Below are 25,282 nucleotides of genomic sequence, written 5' to 3'. Positions count from 1 at the left end.
GCTCCAGTAATTAAGAGTGTGCGTGCTCAACCAGGTCTGACTCTTTTCCACCCCATGGATTGTAGCCTGCCAGGCTTCTCTGTCCATGGGATTCTCCAGGCAAGAATACTGGTGTGGGTTGCCATTTCCTTCTCCAGGGGATCTTCCCGACCCAGGGATCGAACCCATATCTCTTGCATCTCCTGCATTAACAGGCAGATTCTTTATCATTGACCCATCTGGGAAACCCAGTAATTAAGCATACTGTTCTCCTAAGAGAAGCCAGTTTCAGATTCAAAGCTGGAAAAGCTTCTCAATTTGTGCCTGGCCAGTAGCCACCATTTTGCTGAGTTCCTGTTGTCTGTGTAGACAGAGAGGAATGCAGGAAGAGGGAGCCCCTTCCTCAGTTTCATCACCACCTGCCTCACGCTCCTTCATCTTCTATTTTCTATTTAAGCTGAATTTCAAAAAACAAAGTGAAAAAAGTAACAGTCCAGTAAAACTTCAACCAAAAAGTAACCTGAAAGTAAAAAGGCTAGCACTGTTTTTCAGCAGTGGCTCTGATGATAAATAATCTGCCTGCAATGCGGGAGACCTGGATTCCATCGCTGGGTTGGGAAGATCCTCTGGAGGAGGGCATGTTCTTGCCTGGAGAGTCCCCAGGGTCAGAGGAGCCTGGCCGGCCGCAGTCCAGAGGGTTGCAAAACAGGCAGACACGACTGACCAACTAAGCACAGCACACTCCTAGTCTCTGAAAAAGGTTATTTTTTATTCATTTGTTTGTTTTTAGTGAAGTATACTTGATATACAATGTTGTCTTAGTTTCAAGTATAAAGCAAAGTGCTTCAGTTAATACACACATATGTATACATGTATATTCTTTTTTTTAGATTCTTTTCCCTTATAGGTTATTAATAAGGTTAGTTTTTAGATGTGATTTTGCTCTTTAGCATTCAAAGTTTAGGATTTGATGCCTTAACCTGGTAGGATGTGGTTTTAAAGGATAAATTACAAAGAACATCAGTCATTTGGATTTTTTTTTTTTTTAATCTTCAAAACTTTAAGGAGAGTATTCGAGAGAGGAGGGAATTAACATTTCCTTTTTGTTCAGCAGGCAAGCTTCGGTAACAATGTTAAGGAGGCCACCTTGTTCCGGGGGTGGGGTAGCATTTGAAGTCAGCTTCCAAAAATGAATGAACTAGGACTGCCCCAAACCAGGAAGACCTTTTGTATCTGGAGCCTCCTAATTCTCAGATGTCAAGGGATTTCTGTTTATTCTGAAGTGATGCCTTGCAAGACTTTTTTGTTTGCTCGTCTGTTTTTGCAAGTCAATTTTATTGGAATTTTTTTTTATTATTACACCAACAATGCAAGAATACTGGCGCGTTTGACTGAAAATAGAAAATTGCCCCCTCTCTCTCCGACACACATACCTTCCTCCACCCCCGCCTGCTTCTCATGTGCTTCCTGTGTTAATACTGAGGGTGTATTCTCGTTATCCTTCTTCTGTATTGTCACACGCGCGCGTGCACACACACACATATGTAGATACGTGCTCTCGTCTTACCCAGAGAGGAAACCGTATCGTATTCTCAGCCTACAACTGTGTTTAATCAACAGTGTCTCCTCCTGGCTACACTACAGCCCGTCTCCTCTGAGCTTTTCCAAAGATAATCTTGCATGCCGAAACCATGTTAACTTTCCACTGCCTTCTGGAGGCAACGTCTTAAGGAAGCTTTGAAGCACGCGAGGGGAGGCTCACTTCCCCTCCTGTCTGCAGGAAGCCAGCGCCTCAAGCTTCCGGAAGCAGCATCACCACGCCCCCTCGCCCTGTTCTCATCTCCGTCCGCAACAGACAAATTACACTTTTCCTGTGAGCTGCGGCTTTGAACGCTCAGAGCAGAGCAGCTCCCAAAGCCAGAGAGAGAACAGTCATGATTTTTCTTTCTTTTTTTTTTTTTTTAACAAGAGGCTGTGCCTTGAAAGAGGCAGAGTTTAACCACAATGACAAGCTGCTCAGCTCAATCCTACCCGGCGGGAAAAGCATCTGCTTTCTTCCCCCTGCCCGCCGACTAGTGGGTTCTGTCACCTGATTCATTCAGATGAGCTTCCTGAAACAGAAGGAGGACACAAAGCTCCAGGAGATAGAACGGTGCGCAGCTCCTCTCTGAGGTGTGCACGTATGTGTGTGTTAGCGGGCGCCACGCGCTTTACATGCGCATTTAGGGCTGAGCCAATTGGCCTGCAAGGACGTTCTGACAGAACAAAGGCAGGAGACCCCAGCAGCAGGCACACCAGCCCAGGGGTGGGAACAAGCCCCAGGCAGCTTCACCGACCCTTAGTTCAGCCAGCTGACCAGCTCCAACCCCTCTCCCGAGAGAGCCAGAGAGCCGAGTGGGTCCAGACACAACTCAGGGGTCAGATTCCCGGATTCAAATCTGGGCCCTGCCACCCGCTGAATACACATTGTCACTCAGGTTTGGCTCTCTATCCTGGGCTTCCCTGATGGCCCAGTGGTGAAGAATCCACCTGCCAATGCAGGAGATCCCTGGGTCGGGAAGATTCCCCTGGAGGAGGAAGTGGCAACCCACTGCAGTATTCTCGCCTGGAAAAGCCCGTAGACAGAGGAGCCCGGCAGGCTACCGTCCACAGTGTTGCAAAGAGATGGTTGGACGTGACTTCGTGACTAAACAGCAACAATATCCACTGAATAAACATCGTTATTTAGTTTAGTCTCTCTGTTCCTCAGCTTTGAAATAAGGAAGAACGTACCTCCGTATCTCTTATGCAAACCCTTACGGCTGAATATGCTTCTGGAATTCAGGAATTGGGGACTTCAGAAGTGAAAAATGATGCTGCGTCATTATGTTACAGAGCTTCTCAGCAGGGCCTGGGGCGGCACTCCTAATTCACCTCACTGTTATGTTTGCTGGGAAACATAGAAAGGCTGAATTAGATAAATATAGGCCATCGAAAGCCTTGCATTAGTTCCCGTCATATTTTGCAGCCAAATGAGTCAGGTCAGATCAAATCAGTTTTCAGTGGCAAATTCATTTTTTTTTTTTTAAGTGTGACTTTAGAGTTTCAGTTCTGTGGACTCTTAATAGGATCTAGCTCACTGAGTGGTAAGGAGGATTAAATGAGGTAATTAATGTTGTTCAGTCCCTCAGTCGTGTCCGTCTCTGTGACTGGACAGGCTGCAGCGCCCCAGGCTTCCCTGTCCTTCACTGTCTCCCAGGGTGTGCTCAGACTTGAGTTGGGGATCCCACTCAACCATCTCACCCTTAATATATTAATTAATATATTCAAAACGTATTTTCTGGGCACCCACTGAGTGCCAGGCACTGCCCTAGAGCAATCAACCCATAGTCCAGCCAGAGTTGGCACACATTTTCTGAAAAGGGTCAATATCTTCGCTTTGTGAATTATCCATTCTCCATCAACAACTGCTCGGCTTTGCTGTTGTAGAGCAAAAGCTACCATGCACAACACGTGATCGAATGGACATGGGTTCCAAGAAAGCTTTATTCACAAAATAAGCCAAAAGGCCAAATTTGGCCCGTGAACTATAGTTTACAAACCACCAGTCAGGATGGACATGACGCTAGCTCATCAAGGTGTCAAGATTTGCGTGCAGAAGACTTACCAACTAGTCAGCTAAGAAAATAATGTCCAATCTGAAGATGACAGATATAAGCAGGCTGCCTAGTTGAGCATAACCAGCGGGACAGGAGCCATAGCTCAGTCCGTCTATATTAAATGAAGAGGAAAGTGGGGGAGTGGGACCTCCCTGGCGGCTCAGGGGTTAAGAATCCACCATGTGATGCAGAGTGTCCGCGTTTCAGCCCTGGTGGAGGAACACAGATCACACATCCTCTGGAGAAACTGAAAACTCCGTGCGCCACAACTAGAGAGTCCCTGTGCCCCAAGGAAGATCCCCCGTGCCATACAAAGATCGTGGGTGCCACAGCTAAGAACCTGACGCAGCAGGAAAAAGAAAAGTTGGGGAAAACAGTCAGTGTGAGAGGAACCCTGGCTAGGAAAAGTCATCACTCAAAATGCAAAGCAAGAAACAGAGAAGGGAAGGAAAGAATCTGGAATTGAAATCTGTGGCCATTGAGAATGGAAAAGGACTGAAGAGTTCTCAGAGGGTACTCTTGAGATGAAGGTCTCTCCAGTGTGGTTGGGGCCGGCAGCATCGGCATCCCTGGGAGCTGATCAGAAATGCATTCTCAGGCACTCTCCAGACCTGCAGCAGTGAGCCGCCCAGGGGAGTCACGTGCACCTTCCTCCTTGCTGAGAGGCATTGCCCTGGTCCCCTCCTTTCTTCCACAGAGTGAGACTTTACATTGCCAAGAGGTGCCAAACACTACTTAAATCTTGATTATTCCTTTAAGAGGTGAGCCATCTTATGCCCATCTCACAGATGAGGAAACTGAGGCTCTCTGGTCCCAAGCCACCCACTTTGTAATTTCTGAAGTTTTAGAGTCAAGCCCTCATAACTCCATTCCCACACTCTTAACTACAAACCTTTTTCTGTTTTGCAGAAAAGAACAGGAAATAGTCTCCCTCCTATAAAAACTCCAGAAAAGGACGTGTGACATAGCCCTAAGTCACCTGCAAGGGAGGCTGGGAATCAGTTTTCAACATTTTCAGTTTCTGTAGTGAAAACTGGGCTCTGGTTCCCACCAGAAACCACTCGGAATAAGTGGGTTTACTATTTAATCAGTTAAAAAAAAAGAGGGTTCAGATGGTAAGCGATTAAGAAAAAGGGGTAAACACCAGCTGTTGGTGAGGCCACATAAACTCAGGACTTTCTCTGCTGGACACGTGAAAGCAAGAACTCTGTCTTTTGGATCTAAACCAGTCTACACTGGCCGAAGACTGTGCTTTTCCACATTCCTCGTTTAAACGGAAAGCCCAACCTCTGAAGGGGTCCTGAACTTTCCAAAAAGTTAGTCATTCACTCATGTCTGACTTTGTGACCCCGGGGTCTGAGGCCCACCAGGCTCCTTTGTCCGTGGGATTCTCCAGGTAACAATACTGGAGTGGGTAGCCATTCCCTTCTCCAGGGGATGTTCCTGACCCAGGTATCAAACCTGGGTCTCCTGCATGGGAGGCAGAGTCTTTATCATCTGAGCCACCAGGGAAAGCCTCAGACTCCTTCCCAGGAGCCGCTGGTGGTAAAGACTCTGCCCAACACTGCGGGAGACGGAAGAGGCGCAGTGGGAACCCCGGGTCGGGAGGATGTCCTGGAGGAGGACATGGCAGTCCACGCCGGTGCTCTGGCCTGGAGAGCTCCGTGGGCAGAGCAGCCTGGCGGGCTACACTCCACGGGCTGCACGGGGTCGGGCGCGCCTGGCGCGCACTCTTTCAGGGCGGGGTCACTATTGTCTTGGTATTGTTTTCACAGGCTCTACCTCGGTCTTGGGGAAAATTAATTCTCTGAGCCCGAGTCTTATCTGAAAGTCAGGCTGATGACAACAGCAGACAGAATTTACTGAGCACTCATCGTGTGCTGACGCGGGGCTGTTTCGCGTGCCGGGCTTCCTTAATCATCAAAAGCGTTACTGTCTCCATGTTTGCACAGGAGATCACTTCGTGACAACTGCAGGAAGCATAACCAACAGCACTGTACTCTACCCAAGGGGCCACCTTGAGCCTGTAGGGGTCATTAAGCGCTTACCTAGTAAGCTACTGATTCACAGTCAAAGGCTTTGGCATAGTCAATAAAGCAGAAGTAGATGTTTTTCTGGAACTCTCACTTTTTCGATGATCCAGCGGATGTTGGCAATTTGATCTCTGGTCCCTCTGCCTTTTCTAAATCCAGCTTGAAGATCTGGAAGTTCATAGTTCATGTACTGTTGAAGCCTGGCTTGGAGAATTTTGAGCATCACTTTACTAGCGTGTGAGATGAGTGCAATTGTGCAGTAGTTTGAATGTTCTTTGGTATCGCCTTTCTTTGGGGTTGGAATGACAATTGACCTTTTCCAGTCCTGTGGCCACTGCTGAGTTTTCCAAATGTGCTGGCATATTGAATGCAGCACTTTCACAGCATCATCTTTTAGGATTTAAAACAGCTCAGCTGAAATTCCATCATTTCCACTAGCTTTTCGTAGTGATGCTTCCTAAGGCCCACTTGACTTCGCATTCCAGGATGTCTGGCTCTAGGTGAGTGATCCACACCATCGTGATTACTGGGGTCATGAAGATCTTTTTTGTACAGTTTTGTGTATTCTTGCCACCTCTTCTTAATATCTTCTGCTTCTGTTAGGTCCGTACCATTTCTGTCCTTTATTGTGCCCATCTTTGCATGAAATGTTCCCTTGGTATCTCTAATTTTCTAGAAGAGACCTCTAGTCTTTCCCATTCTATTGTTTTCCTCTATTTCTTTGCATTGATCACTGAGGAAGGCTTTCTTACCTTTCCTTGCTATTCTTTGGAACTCTGCATTCAAATGAGTATCTCTTTCCTTTTCTCCTTTGCCTTTTGCTTCTCTTCTTTTCATAGCTATTATGCCTCTTGAGAAATCTGTATGCAGATCAAGAAGCAATAGTTAGAACTGGACATGAAACAACAGGCTGATTCCAAATAGGAAAAGGAGTACGTCAAGGCTGTATATTGTCACTCTGCTTTTTTAACTTCTATGCAGAGTACATCATGAGAAACGCTGGGCTGGAGGAAGCACAAGCTGGAATCAAGACTGCCGGGAGAAATAACAGTAACCGCAGATATGCAGATGACACCACCCTTATGGCAGAAAGTGAAGAAGAACTAAAGAGCCTCTTGATGAAGGTGAAAGAGGAGAGTGGAAAAGTTGGCTTAAAGCTCAACATTCAGAAAACGAAGATCGTGGCATCTGGTCCCATCACTTCATGGCAGATAGATGGGGAAACAATGGAAACAGTGACAGACTTTATTTTGGGGGGCTCCAAAATCACTGCAGATGGTGACTGCAGCCATAAAATTAAAAGACATTTGCTCCTTGGAAGAAAAGCTATGACCAACCTAAGCAGCATATTCAAGAGCAGAGACATTACTTGCAAAGTCCATCTAGTCAAAGCTATGGTTTTTCCAGTAGTCATGCATGGATGTTAGAGTTGGACTATAAAGAAAGCTGAGCACCAAAGAATTGATGCTTTTGAACTGTGGTGTTGGAGAAGACTCTTGAGAGTCCCTTGGACTGCAAGGAGATCCATCCAGTCCATCCTAAAGGAGATCAGTCTTGAATATTCTTTGGAAGGACTGATGCTGAAGCTGAAACTCCAGTACTTTGGCCACCTAATCCTGATGCTGGGAAAGATTGAAGGTGGGAGGAGAAGGGGACAACAGAGGATGAGATGGTTGGATGACATCACCAACTCAATGGACATGAGTTTGAGTAAACTCCGGGAGTTGGTGATGGACAGGGAGGCCTGGCGTGCTGCAATCCATGGGGTCGCAGAGCTGGACACGACTGAGCAACTGAACTGAACTGAACTAGTAAGGTAGCAAGCAAGAGATTTTATTTGAACCCGGCTTCACTGATAGCAGAGCCAAGGACAAGCATGTCCCCTGGTCTGTGCTTCATTTTCCCTCTCTGTGTCTCTCCCTTGTAGAGCTAGAAAGCTGCGTAAGGCACAGAAAGGCATAGGCCTGAGAGTAAGCTCATAAAACAAAAGCTGATGTTATTTTCTTACCAGTTCTCTGAACAGTAACAATGATGCCTTTTTTTTTTTTTTTTTGAGTATGTACTCTCAGCCAGAATTTGAAATGGACCATCTCTAGTCCTGCGACAAATCCTCTTAGATTCCGAGAGGTGTTACTTCTCAGCTACAAAGGCTATACTTTACTCCAGCATAACCAGTGTGATAAACAGTCCATGTGCATGCTTGCCAAGTTGCTTCAGTTGTGTCCAGCTCTCTGTGACCCCATGTACTGCAGGGCTACTCTGCCCAAGGGATTATCCAGGCAAGAATACTGGAGTGGGTTGCCATGCCCTCCTCCAGGGGGCATCTTCATGACATTAGTCCAAATTCAGCTGTAGGAGTATGGTCAGCTAACTGACACTAGAGAAGAAATTATTTAAAGAGAGTTAGCAAACACCCTTGGCAGAAAGGACCACCCTCCAGCAGTGGTTTTGAAACTGTTTCCCTCAGATTGAAACTTGAACCATGTGCTTGGGACTCAAACCCAGCCAAAACCCATGGTACCTGGTTTCAGGACCTAATGAAGCTCAGGTTCTTGATGTCTCATCGCAGAATTTAGTGAGAGACAAAGTGATAGGTAAGAAGTGGATTTATTCAGATTCAGAGAAACACACTCCATGGAAAGAGTGTGGACCATCGCAGAGGGTGAGTGTGGCCAAGTAACGTGGCGTGGTTAGTCTTTATAGACTGGGTGACTGCATATGCTAATGAGTGGGAGCAGTATGCCAGCTGTTTCGGGGAAGGGGAAGAGATCTGTAGGAATCGGGCCACTGCCCACTCCTTGGTCTTTTGACAGCACCTTGGAGCGGTCATGGCACCTCTGTGTGTGCCATTTCGCTTGCTGCTTGAGGATCAAGGTCTAATCAAAGTCTACTTGTCTGCTGTCTTGGACCCCTTTGATTCTAGTCAGTTTATATTGTGTCCTTGGCCTAAGTCATTCTTTCAAAAGCTGTGCCCTGCCCCTTTCCCTCCTGTTATGTTTACAAGTTGTTGCTCAGTCACTCAGTTCTCTCTGACCCCATGAACTGCAGCACGCCAGGCTTTCCTGTCCTTCACTATCTCCCTGAGTTTGCTAAAACTCATGTCCATTGAGTCAGTGATGCCATCCAACCATCTCATCCTCTGTCATCCCCTTCTCCTCCCGCCTTCAATCTTTCCCAGCATCAGGGTCTTTTCCAATGAGTCAGTTCTTCGCATCAGGTGGCCAAAGTATTGGAGTTTTAGCTTCAACATCAGTCCTTCCAATGAATGTTCAGGACTGATTTCCTTTTAAGATGGACTGGTTGGATCTCCTTGCAGTCCAAGGGACTCTCAAGAGTCTTCTCCAACACCACAGTTCAAAAGCATCAATCCTTCGGCGCTCAGCTTTCTTTATAGTCCAACCCTCACATCCATACATGACCACTGGAAAAACCATAGCCTTGACTAAACTGACTTTTGTCGGCAAAATAATGTCTCTGCTTTTTAATATGCTATCTAGGTTGGTCATAACTTTCCTTCCAAGGAGTAAGCGTCTTTTAATTTCATGACTGCAGTCACCATCTGTTATGATTTTGGAGCCCCCAAAAAATAAAGTCTGCCAGTTTCCACTATTTCCCCATCTATTTGCCATGAAGTGATGGGACCAGATGCCATGATCTTAGTTTTCTGAATGCTGAGCTTTAAGCCAACTTTTTCACTCTCCTCTTTCACTTTCATCAAGAAACACTTTAGTTCGCTTTCTGCCATAATGGTGGTGTCATCTGCATATCTGAGGTTATTGACATTTCTCCCGGCAATCTTGATTCCAGCTTGTGCTTCATCCAGCCCAACAATTCTCCTGAGGTACTCTACATATAAGTTGAATATGCAGAGTACAGTTCAGCCCCAGGAGAAAGGAGCAGTGACCGCATGAGAGACTGACCCAGACTTGCCTGTGAGTGCCCAGGAGTTTCCAGCTTAGACGTGGGTCGGCGGGGGCCTGCTGCAGGGCTGGGGGCGCTGAGTGCAGCAGTGCATCATGGGACCTTTTGAAGGAGGTCGCCATTATCTTCTTTACCTCCACCATAGTTTGGCCCAAGGCAAACAGTACAATTCTTTCTCTTGCAACTCAGAAATAGGTTTTTCATTGGTAAAACTAGTTAACTGGCATGATGGTATTAGAAATGGATTTGCATTGGTGAAGCTAAACCTGTTGGAGTCTTGTGACTTAACTAGAATGCATTACAGGATAAAACAATCAATCCTTCACCTACACCCTTCCCCCCCTCCCTAATTAATTCTGTGTCCATCCACTAGTTTAGGAGGAGTTGTGATTATATCATTGACCAGGGAGCACAGAATCCTGCTTTGGGAATGTTGTTATGCCTGCCCGGGAGCACTTTGCATTCAGGATGTAACCAGAGAACCTGGAAGAATGGAGTGCTGGGAGCCTCCAGAACAGGCTGCGTGAACTCTTCTGTGCCTGCTTTGCTGAGCAGCGTTTGGCTGTAGGAGTAGCAGAACTGGGACAGAGACTTAATTTTATGACGATATGTAGTTAGACCGTGGACCAACAGTGAACCGTCACCTCTGCCGAAAGACAGCCCAAGAACGCTTTCATGCAGCTTGGCTTAAATCACAACCGTTTACCTGGAATCCAACAGCCATCACCCATGTCATCCTTCCTAAGAGAATTGCTGCTGGTCCGGCTTCTCGTCAGCAACTGAGTCAGAGAAGACAAGACACGACCTGCGACTAGCCTAAGCCAGGCGTCCGCAAACTGTGGCCTGCGGGCGAAGGCCAGCCCGCCACCTGTCTGTGTAGATAAAGTTTTACTGAAACATAGCCACACCCATTCATTTATATGTTGCTGTTGTAACAGCAGAGTTGAGGAGTTGTGACAGAGATTATCTGGGCCAGAAAAACTAAAATAGTTACTATCTGGGCCTTTACAGAGAAAGTCTTCTGTGTCTAGTATAGGACCTGCACGTGTGCCAAGTCACTTGAGTCGTGTGTGACTCTGTGTGGCCCTATGGATGGTAGCCCGCCAGGCTCCTCTGTCCATGGGATTCCCCAGGCAAGAATACTGGAGTGGGCTGCCATGCCCTCCTCCAGGGAAACTTCCCTAGCCAGGGATCGAACCTGTGTCTGCCTGCATTGGTAGAAAGTGAAAGTGAAGTCGCTCAGTCGTGTCTGACTCTTTGCGACCCCATGGACTGTAGCCTACCGGGCTTCTCCGTCCATGGGATTCTCCAGGCAAGAATACTGGAGTGGGTTACCATTTCCTTCTCCAGGGGATCTTCCTGACCCAGTGATCAAACCTGGGTCTCCCGCATTGGAGGCAGACGCTTTACCCTCTGAGCCACCAGGGAAGCGAGTTCTTTATCACTAGCGCCACCCGGGAAGCCCCAAGTATGGTCAAAGCACTCTACAGGACAGAAGCATTGGCCTCACCTGGGAGCTCGTAGGAAGTGCAGGCTGTCATGCCTCACTCAGGCCCACCCTGGAATCAGTATTTAGGGAGTAAAACTTCCCACAAGGGGGACAAAGAATGTCATGACTGGCTTAGATCAAACAGCCTTCATCTGGGTGTACTGATGGCCAAACTGAATGCAGGCTCTGTTAGTGGGGGAGAAGAAGAAATAACTGTCAGGTAGTCTGATTCCTGGGTTGGGAAGATCCCCCGGAGAAGGGAAAGGCTATCCACTCTAGCATTCTGGCCTGGAGGGTTCCATGGATTGTAGTCCATGAGGTTGCAGAGTCAGACACGTCTGAGCGGCTTTCACTTTTATGGATTTTTTCACATATATAAACAAAGCCCCAGACACTGAGAGTTTATATATTACTATCATGGATTTGACGCATGGGTTGAGTAGACCCCCCGGGAGTAGGGAATGGCAACCCACTGCAGTATTCTTGCCGGGACAGTCCCATGGACGGAGGAGCCTGGTGGGACAGTGACAGGGCGTGAGGTCATAAACAGCAGGACCTGACTGAGCACACGCACACACAGTCATGATAAAGGCAACATCCCCAGACTGGCTCACACCGCCAGGAGTCTGCAGGCTTTTCCCATCCAGAGCCAGATGCTGAGCGCTTCGGGCTTTCTGTGCCACTCGGCGCCTCTCACTCCGCGCTGACGGAGTAATGTGAAAAGCACCCACAGACAGTGCATAAACCCACGGGTCTGGCTGTGTTCCAATGAAACCTTATTTGTAAGAACAGGTGGTGAGCGGGTTTTGGCCAGCAAGCCATACTTTGCCGATCCCTGCCCTATACCTTAGGCATTCAGAGCACGGAACTGGATGCAGACAGATTCAGAGCTGGTTTCCTCACTTACCAGCCGTGTGACTGCAGGGCGCACGTAACCTCTCTGTGTTCCACTTTCCTTGTGTAAAACTGAAGATGCTTAGACCTCCAGGAAACAGAGAGACCACCAAAACTATGCATGAGTGTCCTCCTCTTGGGGCAGCTCCAGGGTTGGTCAATTCAGTTATTCCAGCCCCAGGTCCTTTGGATCGTGTTCTGCCTGCCTTGGTATATTCGCTGTGACTCTCAGGTTTGCCTCTCACAGCCACAAAACGGCTGCCACAGCACCTGCTGGCATTCATTCACCTACAAAATGCCTAGACTTGGAAGAGGGAATAATTCTCCCCTTGCTTATCACGAGCAAGGGTAATCATCCGAGAGTCACATACCATCCCTCTTACTTCACATCTCATTGGTCAGAATTATGTCACATGGCTAGTCCTTAATCAGTCATTCCCAAGAGAAATAAAATTACCTTAACCGCTTGGACTACTTTAGCCACACCAGCCATACCAGTGGGGTCTAGGCATTGAGAATTTGTTAAAGCTGTGAAGATGAGCCGACCTGTGGCTGAGGTGAGAACCACTGATACCAATCAACACTTCATGCCCTGGGACTGTTGAGGCCCTAGCTTTCCCTGAAGCAGGTAGCAGTCAAGATAAATACAATCAAAAGTGTATGTACGTGTGTACATGTGAACTTAGCAAAGAAAATAATCAGTGATCACTATTAGACTGCAGCGGGGCTTCCCAGGTGGCGTTGGGGTGAAGAACATGCCTACCAATGCAGGAGCTGTTAGAGACGTGGGTTCTGTCCCTGGGTGGGGAGATGCCCTACAGGAGGGCATGGCAGCCCATGCCAGTATTCTTGCCTTGAGAATCCCATAGACAGAGGAGCTTGGTGGGCTGCAATCCAGAGAGCTGCAGAGTTGGACACAACTGAAGTGACTCAGCACGCATGCGTTAGACAACAGCCAGGCTATGCTCAGCATAATTTTGAAAAAAATAATATGTTGTCCCTTGAATGTTTTTCAGTTGATATCTTAAGTTCTTTACCATAATTCAAATAAGCCCATTTTTCCTAAAAAGAAATAGAAAACAATAAACATTTTGTACTGGGAAAAAAAAAAAAAATACAGTGTTTTAGGTTCAAGATGGTGGAGTAGACGGACGTGCATTCATCTCCGTCTCCGAGAGCACCAAAATCACAACTAGCTGTTGAACAGCCATCCACAGGAGGACGCTGGAACCCACCAAAAAAAGATACCCCACATCCAAAGACAAGCAGCAACAGCGAGACGGTAGGCGGGGCACAATCACGACAAAATCAAACCTCATACCCACCGGGCAGGTGACCCGCAGACGGTGATTCCAAAGAAGTTCTTGCACTGTTGTGAAGGTTCTGAACTCCACGTCAGGCTTCCCAGCCTGTGGATCTGACAGAGGGGCTGGGAATCCCCAGGGAATCTGAACTTGAAGGCCAGCAGGATTTGATGACAGGACTTCCAGAGGACTGGGGGAAACAAAGACTCCAGTCTTGGAGGGCACAATCGAAATTCTGCATGCACCCAGACCCAGAGGAGAGGAGCAGTGACCCCACAGGAGCCTGAACCAAAACTCCCTGCTAGGGTTGGAGGGTCTCCTGTTGGAGGGTCTCCTGTGGGGGCGTGGGTCAGCAGGGTCGGGAGCACTGGACAGTCCCCCTTGGTGTAAATCCTCTTGTAGCTCGCTATTATCCCTACCATAGAGCCACCTGTTTGGGTCACCTCAGGCCAAACAGCTATCAGGGAGGGAGTTCAACCCCACCCATCAGCAACTAATTGTATTAAAGTTTTACTAAGCAAGGCCCTGCCCATCAGAGCAAGACCCAGTTTTTCCCATCACCAGTCCCTCCCATCAAGAAGCTTACACAAGCCTGTTAGCCTCATCCATCAGAGGGCAGACAGAAGAAGCAAGAAGAAACAGTCTCACAGTGGCTAAAACAAAAACTGTATTATGGAAAGTGAATCACAATGAAAAAGCAGAAAGCTATGTCCCAGATGAAGGGACAAGATAAAACCCCAGAAAAACAATTAAATGAAGTGGAGATAGGCAACCTTTCAGAAAAAGAGTTCAGAATAATGATCGTGAAGATGACCCAGGATCTCGGGGGAAAGAATGGAGGCAACGTCAGAAAAAGAGTTCAGAATAACGATCGTGAAGATGACCCAGGATCTCGGGGAAAAGAATGGAGACAACGATTGAGAAGATGCAGGAAACGTTTGCCAAAGACCTAGAAGAACCAAAGGACAAATAAACAGAGGAGAAGAAAACACCAGAAGGGATGCACAGCAGGGTAACTGAGGCAGAAGAAGGGACAGTTGAGCTGGAGGACAGAAGGGTGGAAATCACTCCACAGAACAGAACATGGAAAACAATGCAGAGATGAAGACAGCCTCAGAGGCCTCTGGGGCAACAGTAAACGCACCAACATCCCATTAAAGGGGTCCCAGAGGGAGAAAAGAGAGAGAGCGAGCGTCTGAGAGAATATTTGAAGAGATGATAGCTGAAAACTTCCTGAACACGCGAAAGGAAATAGTCAACCAAGTCCAGGAAGCACAGAGTCCCAGGCAGGATAAACCCAAGAAGGAGCACGCTGAGACGCAAAGTAATCAAAAGGACAAAAACTAAACACAGAGATAAAACATTAAAAGCAACAAGGTATAAATGAAAACTAACACACAAGGGAAATCCCATCAGGCTATCAGCTGATTTCTCAACAGAAGCTCTACAAGCCAGAAGGGAATGGCATGACATATTTAAATGAAGAAAGACAAGAACCTACAACCCAAAATACTCTACTCAGCAAGACTCTCCTTCAGATTTCATGGAGAAATCAAAAGCTTTCCAGAAAAGCAAAAGTTAAGAGAACTCAGCGCCACCAAGCCAGCTTTATACCAAATGCTGAAGGCCCTTCTCTAGGCAGCAAACACGAAAGAAGGACAAGACTTAAGAAAGTACAGTGAAGTGAAAGCTGCTCAGTCACATCTAACTCTTTTCAACCCCATGGACTATACAGTCCATGGCATTCTCCAGGCCAGAATGCTGGAGTGGAGAGGCTTTCCCTTCTCCAGAGGATCTTCCCAACCCAGGGATCGAACCCAGGTCTCCTGCATTGCAGGCAGATTCTTTACCAGCTGAGCTATCAGGGAAGCCCTACAGAAAGTAAACCCAAAACAGTCAAGAAAATGGTAATAGGATCATATATATCGATAATTACCTTAAAAGTGGATGGTTTAAATGCACCAACCCAAAGACGTAGACCGGCTCGGGGGATGAAACCATGCGCATGCGTGCGCTCCCGGTTACCGCATCACTCTGCTTGATCCCGCCCCCGTCCATTGCATATTTTATACAAATTTCAGTTATTTTTACAATCTTTATGCACTTTTTTACCATTATTTTGTGTTGTTAAGTTAATCATGTTCGCATTATGGCTTGCAATTTTATCTCTTATTTTTTGTCTGGGTATTGATTGTGAAAACTGATGAACATGTTTTACTCGTGATTATGTAACTATTTCTCTCAATACCATTGTATCATGATTGGTCAACAGGAAAATAACAGAGCCCTGTGTGCTGTGCTGTGCTTAGCCACTCAGTCTATTGACTCCTTGCAACCCCATGGACTGGAGCCCGCCAGGCTCCTCTGTCCGTGGGATTCTCTAGGCAACAATACTGGAGTGGGTTGCCATGCCCTCCTCCAAGGAATCTTCCCAAACCCAGGGGTCGAACCGCGGTCCCTGCACTGCAGGAGGATTCTTACCCTCAGAGCCACCAGGGAAGCCTGTACCACCAAAACTAGGATCTCAGAGAGAATCCTGCAATCAGTTTTTAAAATGCAGATGCCTATCAGAGTTATCTTGAAATTTTTTGAAAACCACAAATGCTCAGGTATTGCTTTCTTTCTCCAGAGGTCCGGGTGTGTTTCTACTGAGCAGCCTGTGTAAGAAACTGGAGTATGTGATGATCTGCTTTTATCTAGTTTGTTTCACTTTTTCTATTTCATATTCAATGCTTCCTTTTCATTCAGTTTATGCTCTCCAATTTCTCCATCTCGCTCTCTCTTTTTTCTGATGGTTTTCCTCAAGCCTTCATCAAGTGTAGTAAAAAAGCTCTTGTATACCTATATATAAATATGCATAACGTATATATTTTAGGAAACATTAATTTTTGCCTAACTAAAAAAATCATGACATTTTGGTTAAACTTGTTTGACTTAGTATGAATAGAATGCTAGATTTCTAATTAAAAAATAGATAGGCAACAAGAAACAAAGGTTTACTGTATAGTATAGGGAACTATAGTCAATATCTTAGAATAACCTATGATGGAAAATAATTTCAAAAATAATACATGTGTATTTGGATAACTGAATAACCTTGCTGTACACCTGAAACATTGTAAATCTACTACAATATACATATTTTTTAAAAATCATAATACAATGAATGACTATAATTGGAATCCGTAATTCATTATATGACTTGACAAAGTAAGTTTTAAGAAATGTATTAAACATCATGCACTAAATCTGAAAATATATATATAAATATTTTATTCTGAGACATATCCAGTGCATTCTGAAATATCTGAAGGTTCTAGAAAACTTTTCAGTTACATGTATAAGAATAAATGATATTACTAAACCTCTGTCATTGTTTGGAATACTACCTAGAAAGAAACACATACAAAGGACTTTCCTGGCTCTCCAGTGGTTAAGACTCCAGACTGCCAGCGTGGGGAATGTGGGTTCAATCCCTGGTCTAAGAACTAAGATCCCATATGCTACATGGCACAGCCCCTCAAAAAAATAAATAAGTAAACAAAAATTAAAAATAGAAAAAAAATTTTTTTTCAAGAAAAAGCAATGTGTTTAAGATAAAGTAACATAGAAAGCCCACATTTAGGTGCCTTGATTAATCATCAAAGGTGGGTTTCCCAAAAGCAACATCTGGATTAGTCCATTTGCTTTTCACCTTGAAGATCACTGCGCCCCCCACCCCTCAATGCTCCATAAAGGCGCTGGCGTACTCCCTGCACCAGAATTCTTTGTAACGTGCTAAAAGGGTCACTGTGAATTCAGGCATGCCGGAGCATTCCCAGACAAGTTTAGGGAGAAGCCCATGTAAGTATAGCCATGTAGATTCTGGAAGGTAATGCCCTGAGCACTCTCCCTGTCACATCCTCTTGTTTTGAGACCGCAGAAGTCCACTGGGTTGCTTTGCAGATTGAATGAGGTAGTGCCATCGAGCAGTTAGGACGATGCATTGGGTACACGGCGTGCACTCAGTAATTGGTAGCTTTTACGATTGTTTCCAGTTGCAAATAAATGAGGAATGCCTCGTTTCCTTGTCCGACAAGGGGAAGGAGTTTCCGCAGTGGGAAGTCAGAGGATCCTCTTAGATCTGAGGATGTGCCGTCTGATAACCCTGCACCTGGAGAGCGGTGCCCAAGCCCGTCAAGCCTGGGCCGGTCTCGGTGACGGCCACACAGGTGAGTGCGGGAGGCCAGCAGGACTCCTCAGCACAGAGACCTTCCCGTCTCGAGGGGCCCGCCTCTGCCCTCTCCTCTGCTCGCTGCTCTCCTCCAGAGTCTGGATCTTCACCTGTGGCCTCTGCCTTTCTCACGGATGGCCTCCTTGGCCCCCCCACCCCTGATCACCGCACCCAACCTGACCTCTCCATCCTGTCTCTCCTCCTGAATCTCCTCCCCGGCCCTCTCGGCAGCTGAAACCATCCTGCTCTTTACCTTGTTAACTGAGCTCCGTGTTTTGTTCACTGCTGAATCCCCAGAACCATGTGTGTGCCTGATAGATGGTAGGTGCTCAAGTAGGTAAAAACTGGTTGAGCGAGAAGGCAGGCACTCAAAAAGATGATGGAGCGTGAGGTCAGGTTTTGGGGGTGATTCAGTCGCATGCTAGCTGAGGCAAGGCACGCTCCTCATTGTTCTTCTCTAATAAATGAAAACAGCAAGGGCTTCCTTGTAGAGTTATCAGGAGGACTTAGCACCGGTGTATTCAGAGCTGACAGCCTGGACTTCCCTGGTGGTCCACTGGCTAAGAATCCACCTTGCAATACAGTGGACACCAGTTCGATCTCTGGTCCTGGAAGATCCCACACGCCACGGGGCAGCTAAGCCCGTGAGCCACAACTACTGAAGCCCACCCACCCTAGAGAAAGGACCAACAGCCCACAGGGCCCAGCACAGAAGACACTATTATCAATGTTGTTCATTAACTTTTAAAACCTGGGTGTACAGTTATACTCATCAATCCTGGAAACCTATGAAAAACAAAGCCACTGTTACAACATCAAAACAGTCACATGGTAACCAGATCAGTTTCCAAGATCTCCAGCTTCCGTCAGTAGGCAATAATAGAAAAAAATAACTGTTGGGTAAGAAACTCCAACTGTCCTTGGTTTTCATTCTTCTTTGGTTACAGAATTTTCACATTTATAAACAAAGCTCCAAATGATGAGAGTTTGTATATAACTATCATGGGATAAACATCAGATTCAAATCTGGTAGCTTCTCACTTCAACAACTTATTTTTCTTGCAGTTTTGAAAATAACGTTCAAAAACAAGAATTTTTAAGTCTCGTGGAAAATAGGGGTTTTTTTTTTTGGAAATTACTCTAGAAGTTTGGCTTTTTAGAAAAGTATTTGTATGCAGTTTTGATAAAGTTGATAAAGCAATGAAGATTTTTAGTTTGTTCTAAATTTAGGATAAAAATGCTTCCAAATTTTGAGATTAAAAACAGGGAAAAAGGAGAAAAGTTTGTTTTCATTTGTTTTACATCTTCCTTGGATCCTAACAGATTCAGTTTTCCCATAATTTTTTTTTCTTTTCTTTTTTCTCCAATTATTATTATTTCTGACATTTGATAGTCATTTTTTCTGTTAAGCAGCACATTAAAAAGGCATTTTTGGAGCAGAAGCAAATATATGGGTTTAAGAGCATGGGCTTAGGTGATCTAGAGCAAGGATCTGCAAATTTTTTCTGTAAAGGAATAAGAGTTAATAATAAATATTGTAGACTTCGCAAGCCATAGTGTCTCTGCCATTGTAGCCCAAAAATAAGCACAAACAATACATTGCTAAGTGACCGTGGCTGTGTTCCAATAAAACTTTATTTACGAAAACAGATCTTGAGCTGGATTTGTCCATCAGGCTGTAGTTAGCAACTGCTGAGCTAGAATTCCGTTTCAACTCCACGATTTTCTAGCTGTGATCTGGCTGTTCTTGTTCAGTTGCTCAGTCGTGTCTGACTCTCTGTGACCCCACGGACTGCAGCACGCCAGACTTCCTGTCCTTCACCATCTCCTGGAGATAGTCTGACTCTCAGTCTCCACTTATCTATCAAACAGACATAACTACACCACTTACTGGCTCAGAGGACAAAGTGGATCCAGGTATAAATCCTTCCACGTAAGGCTCCTCTGACTGCTGCCTCTGCTGCCTCTTCTCTCTTCTCACAGTGAGATAACAATCCGCCCAAGGCATGCATGCATTTAAAAGGCGTCTGGAAGCGAGTCCCCTTGTCCAGCGAGTTTAACTTGGTCCTAACTTAGCTTCTGGCTAAAAATGCCTTTTCTGTCTTTAGGCAATTCCATTCAAGGTAAGTCCGAGGAGGAAAAAAAAAAGGAACAGAGGTGGGTAGGTGACCCAAACAGATCAGCCTCTCTGGGGAGAGGGGTAATTCTCCCCCCACCAAACACTCCTCCTGCCCTCAAAGCGCGACTCTTTTTTGGAGGAAAACTCTGTTCCCCAAGTTCACCCATTTTGTCCAAAAGCCAGAGCTGGCCTGATGAGCCCTTGAAGGCATATCGTGAAGCTGGTGCCTCTGACTGCAGAGCCGCTCACACAAGCACCATGGCAGAACCAAGCTTTATTTACTCCAGGAACCAACATCATCACAGAGGAAAAAGATCTCCAGGGACTTTTGTTTTCTTTTTTCCTTTGGGATGCTTTTCTTATATCCGGATTTCCCATCTAAGTTTTTAGGATTTCCGGCATCAGGCTGGGCTTTGTCTCTCGTTCTTTTGTGCTGATCGCCAAATGCCCACATATTATTTACACCTCCCATTCTTTCTGGGGCTTCTAATCCTCCCTTTCTTATTACTAGCATTTTTCCCCTAGAAACTCGCCTCTTTTTCTCCTAACCAGCAGGCAAGCTCCCCAAGCCTCAAGATAAACAGCAAACAAGATTGTGACTTTCAATGACAAATACAGCAGGTGATATATTTTCCAAGCCCCATGTAATTTTTTAACTCAGGGATGACAACTTCTTCGGCTTTCCTGCTCTGGACATCAACAGGCCCGGTTCCTCTTTCGCTCCGGCCTCGTTGCACCTCTTCCTGAATTAAATTTTTCAATTAGCTGGCTTGTTACAAGTCATGTGAAGCTGCCCGGCCCTTTAACTCAAGTTTCCTTCTTCCCAGGCGTCACAGAAATTTGCAGTACACACCTCAAAGACAAAGAACAAAAAGACCTCACTAGATGAACGAAAAGATTCAATCATATCCATGATTTCACCAGGTTTCTGACTGGATAATGAAAGCCGACTCCTCCCCCGAGAAGGGGGGGGGTCCCTCACCAACCTACCAATTTTGCAACCTAAAATCCCACCCACTTATTTCCAGGGACACGCATTGTTCTAAATCCCTGTTGCCGTCACTCTTGCACCAAAAAAAAAAGAACAGGGAGCTGCACCTAAGTTGTAAGAGTGAGCTGCGATCTTTTCTGAGCCCAAGATACAAGGGATAAACAGGAGGAATTAGCCAGCATGAAGCCTGCGTTTGTGATAGGTACACGATGCGCACGCGTGAGCTCGGTGTGGCTGCCTTCTGGACTGGTAGGGGCAGGGGCGGGCGAGAAACATGACTTTTTTTCTTCTTTTTCTTGAGCGTCTCACTCTCAAGCCAGAGGAGAGGTTAAAAACCACAGGGAGGGGCGCATTAAAATAATGGACCTTTAATGGGTTAATGACACTCTGCTTTAAACCTCTTTTAAAAGTTAATTCAGTCAGTTCTTCGGATGCAGGCAGGTGGGGGACAGTGTGGAGCAGAGGGGCTGCTCTCAGCAGGTGAGTGTGTGTGAGCAGAGAAGCACGGAGTGGCCAGGAGACCAGAGGGTGCCTGAGAGCCGCCCACAGCCCGCCCAGAGGGCGAGGGAAGGACGCCAAGCCCAGCCCCTCCAAGAGGCGCCGCGCCACACTGAAAATGCCCATTTTCCCTACCTACTCCAGTGACTCTCTGCAGAAAGCGGGTAATGGTGAGAGCCTACCGGCGAGCACCGGGGACTCTGCTCCGTGCCCTGGGGCGGCACAGATGTGAAAGAAGCCCAAAGGGGGTGGATGTGTGCCTGCTGCTGACCCACTCTGCTGAGCAGCTAACCCTAACCAGCAACACTGTAGAGCAATACACCCCAGGAAAATTTAAAACAATAGTTAGTTAGATGTCAGTGTTTCTAACATGGACCACTCTCCAAGAGATGGGTGAAGACCGGTCGGTGTGAGTGTCTGTACGTGTGTATGGTGCTCTATGCTGAGAGGGTTCCTGACACATGAAAACCTCACAGCGATTGTCAGCGGGGGAGGGACGAGGCCCAACTTCCCCACAAGCCCTTTGATTTGAATCCTCTCCACCCCCATCCTAGGAGCACATATAACCTCATTTTTCTCAAAAACAAATAGCTAATTAAAAAAAAATGCATGTAGACTTAGAAAAAGGCTGATAGATAAGTTCAAAAAACCAAAACCAAGTTGTACAGTAGTGTCTATAAATATGATTCCAGTGGTATATTTAAAACAAAGAGCATGTGCCCGTGTGTACACACACACACACACACAGGCACACACACTCACACACGTACATATTTATGAAACGCGTCTGGAAGGATGTGCTAGAAGCGGTCGCTAGCTGTTGCGATCGAGATCTTGAGCTGTAAGCGAGAGCAAAGGGAGTGAGGCACTTCGAGTCTTTCACCTGAAATTTATACTGCTTGAATCTTTCAGAGAGATGACATATTGCGTCTGTTTTTAAATTAAAAAAGAATAATAACATGAGAGAAAAAGAGAAGGAAATAGTCAACTACCCACAATACAGGAGAAATATGGGCCCTGTCTTCCCGGGGAAACCAAACTCCCACGAACCCTCACGGTAGATCCCTGCTTTCTGCCTCCTTAGCAACGGGATGTTGCCATTATCACTGACGCTGGGGTTTCTCCCCTTCCCCTGTGCGCTACGTGCTGGGACCGCTCCACGTGGCTTTCCTAGGGGCCCGGTTGGGGTCTTTGCCCCAGGGCCCACCTGGAGGCCCAGGAGCCTCTGCCCTCAGGGAGCTGGAGGCGCAGGGCCCAGAAAAGCCCGGGCTTGTGCCCAGGAGGCCTTCTCGCACGCCCTTCCCTGCCTTGTGCTGTGGAGCGGCACGCTGAGGACTCCATTCACAAGAAAGAAGTGACTCCATGATGAAGCCCTGACTGGCCGGCTGCTGTCTTCTGTGACACGGCCATCCCGGACAGGGGCGTCTGCTGAAGTCATAGTTGAGAGCGGCCTCGGGGGCGACCCCTCGGAAACACGCTCTCCCCTCTCAGTCAGCCCCAGGAAGACCTCCTACACGTTCTTCTGCGCTAGGCGTGTGCAAAGATGGAGTGGGGGAAAGCACTCTTGAAAGAAGAGCTCTAAGTCTCTATGTGGGTCCCAGTTTCCAGGCGCTTACACGGCAGTTCACCTACCGAAGTAAACATGTTTTGCAAACGGACATGATCTGGTTTCTGGGGACTGATAACAAACACCGAAGGTCAAATAGCAGCCCTAGTCATTTCTGCATGAACACTTTTCAGGCAAGTTTACAACTTATCCAACTTTCAGCACTTTAGGTTTTGTTTTTGTTTTTTTCTCTTTTCTGGGCCAGTTTTGTCTTGCTTCTGTGATGTTCTGTTTGAGAGGCCCCTTCTTGCTTCCCAACAGTTGTTTGGAAATTTTCAACATGTAAGTCATGACCTTATTATTTTATTTGGGAGGGAGGGGTCAAGTCGAGAAGCCAAATTTATACAAATGAGAGAAATACAAATAAGGACGTGAAATTGGAGGAGTGGTCACACCCTAGTCTTCTTGTTTGGCAGTTGAAGTTTCTTGTTAATTTGGGTCTCTTGAAATGATAATGGCTATGCTTGCAGGTATTTCTGAGACTCCATTTAGATTCCTTTAAAATAAAGCAGGACTGTCTCTCAAGATAAAAAAAAAAAAAAGATCTACCGGCTATTGTCCTCAGTGCCTGATTGACTAGTAGAAAACACATCTCCATGGGAACAGATAAATGTCTGCTTTTCACGCGGTGAAATAACCAGCTCAGCCTGTGGAGCTTCACCAACCTAGCACTTTATTCGGATGGCTGTAAGCAGCCTCTCCCTTTTCATGTTCAGCCAAATTATCTGCCAGAATTTCTTTTCAAGTCGAGGGAGGAAAAAAAAAAAAAGAATTCCCTCCCCCATCCCCCCACTGCATGGAGTTAATTACTGTATTTTCATCCGGGAGGGTGGGGAAAAATACACGCTGGGCTGAAATAGCACACAAAACCACGGCTGGCGTAGGCTATCTGCCTGGTGTCTATTAGCTGGTGGTGATTTTTTTTACGGTATCGCAGTCTGCCGCAGTATTTGGGTAATGTCAGCGGATTAATGAAACAGCCTGGGAGGCAGGGCCTGGCGCTGGCTGGCTTGGATTGCCTGCACCCGTGCCTGCGTCGGGCTGTGTGACCTCAGGCAGGTGGGGAGCAGCGCTGTTTTCATACGGTGATCTGAGAAAGGGAGGCGGAGGGAAGGGTAGGAAACGCGGCTGCGGAGTCTCAGGTATCTGCCTCCCCTCCCCCAGCCCCCGCAACATCTGCCGCGCTAGCTGCCTGGTCACTGATGCGTGCTCCCAGCCAGCAAAAAGTCGCCGTCGGCTCTCAGGAGACCTGGGGCTTTCTCCAGTGATTCCAGATGCTTTTGCTTCTGTTCCTGGGTCCAAAATGCCACCGGAAGCAGCATTTTCTGATGAGATTACAGCACTTCTAGTCCAGTTTCCGAAGCAGAGGGGGAAACAAACGGAGATGAAAAATAAAGGGGAAAATGGAGGTGAAATATATAGCTGTGTGCATGCGCACACACACACATGCGAATCCTTCTTGAACACACAAGGCTGAAATCTTCAGGGGAAAACGCCTCAGCCTACTCGGTTCTAACACTGGGCTCGAGAAAGTGCCTGTGGGTGGTTTTATAGGAATCCATTCACCCCTTCCTCTTATTCTCTCCTTTGTCGGTTAAGCTATTTGTGTCTTTGTCTCTGCCTTCTTCCTCAGCACCTCCACCCACCCACCCAACAAGCCTGAACAGGAAATGTTTAAAGACCGGTGAAGTACAAACCCAGAGCCATTTTTCAAAAGAAACCGGGTTAAAGATACCTGCCGTTGGTGTAGCAATCTAGTCCCCGTCTCAGCGTTCTGTGGAGGAGATTCCTAAATATTCAAACCCCAGTGGTCTTTATCTGGCCCAGCTGCTTCTGCTGGAGGAGGAATGTGGCACGTCAAGTGTGTGAACACTGCCTCTATTGTATCCACACGGGCTGATTGAAGCCTAGATAATTGCCATGTAACCTCCTCTATTAATAGTGCAGACAGATACGTGAATTAGCCTGATCCCTCCGACATATGCCATGCCTTAGCGAAAGGGGCTTCTGATTCTCCAAACGTCTCCGCTAGTGCACCAAGAATTAGCCTTTAGAACTTGATAACTTTGGGGAGAAATCAATCAATAATAGAGCAGCCCCACACTCCGTCTGAATCAGAAGTGCTTCGGTAATCCTACTACAGTTCAGTGCTGCTGGGGGTCGTCACCGATCTTTTGAGGGTTTGGGGTTCGTGACTCTGGGTGTGTCCTGCTGATGCTGAGTTGCTGGAGGAGATTCACAAATGAGGGGACTTTCTGACTAGCTTCTGTGGTCATCAAGGTGTGTGAATAGCAGTGTACACTCACCTTGTTCTGTTTGACCGTCTTGTAAAGGAATAGACGTACCCCAAGTGAGATAGAGTAAAACCCTGAATTAGGCTATTTAGAACCGTGCATGTCTAAATACTTGGCTTGTCTCATGTCAAGTCCTAAGGCTAGAGGAAGTACTGAAAGCTGATGGTCAAGAAAATAAACTGCTGTCAGGCGGCCGGGATCTGAAGCGTGGCGCCCCCCACATGCTAGCTTCTGATTTCGGACAACTTGTCCAACCTCTCTGTGCCTCACTTTTGAGATGTGAAAAACGGGAAGAACCCCCAA

General features: G+C 46.7%; 1 long non-coding RNA gene across 1 annotated transcript; it reads right to left on the bottom strand.

Moving 5' to 3' along the window:
• Positions 23,336 to 24,524, bottom strand: LOC108637377. The gene is made up of 2 exons (XR_001918981.1): positions 24,421 to 24,524; positions 23,336 to 24,030 (listed from the first exon to the last, which is right to left on the bottom strand). It is a non-coding gene; the product is annotated as an uncharacterized LOC108637377 (long non-coding RNA).

This window comes from Capra hircus, chromosome 13 (assembly GCF_001704415.2).
Source record: "Capra hircus breed San Clemente chromosome 13, ASM170441v1, whole genome shotgun sequence".
NCBI lineage: Eukaryota > Metazoa > Chordata > Mammalia > Artiodactyla > Bovidae > Capra > Capra hircus.
The sequence above is the reverse complement of the archived record's forward strand: the minus strand, read 5'-3'. Positions and strand labels throughout refer to the sequence as shown.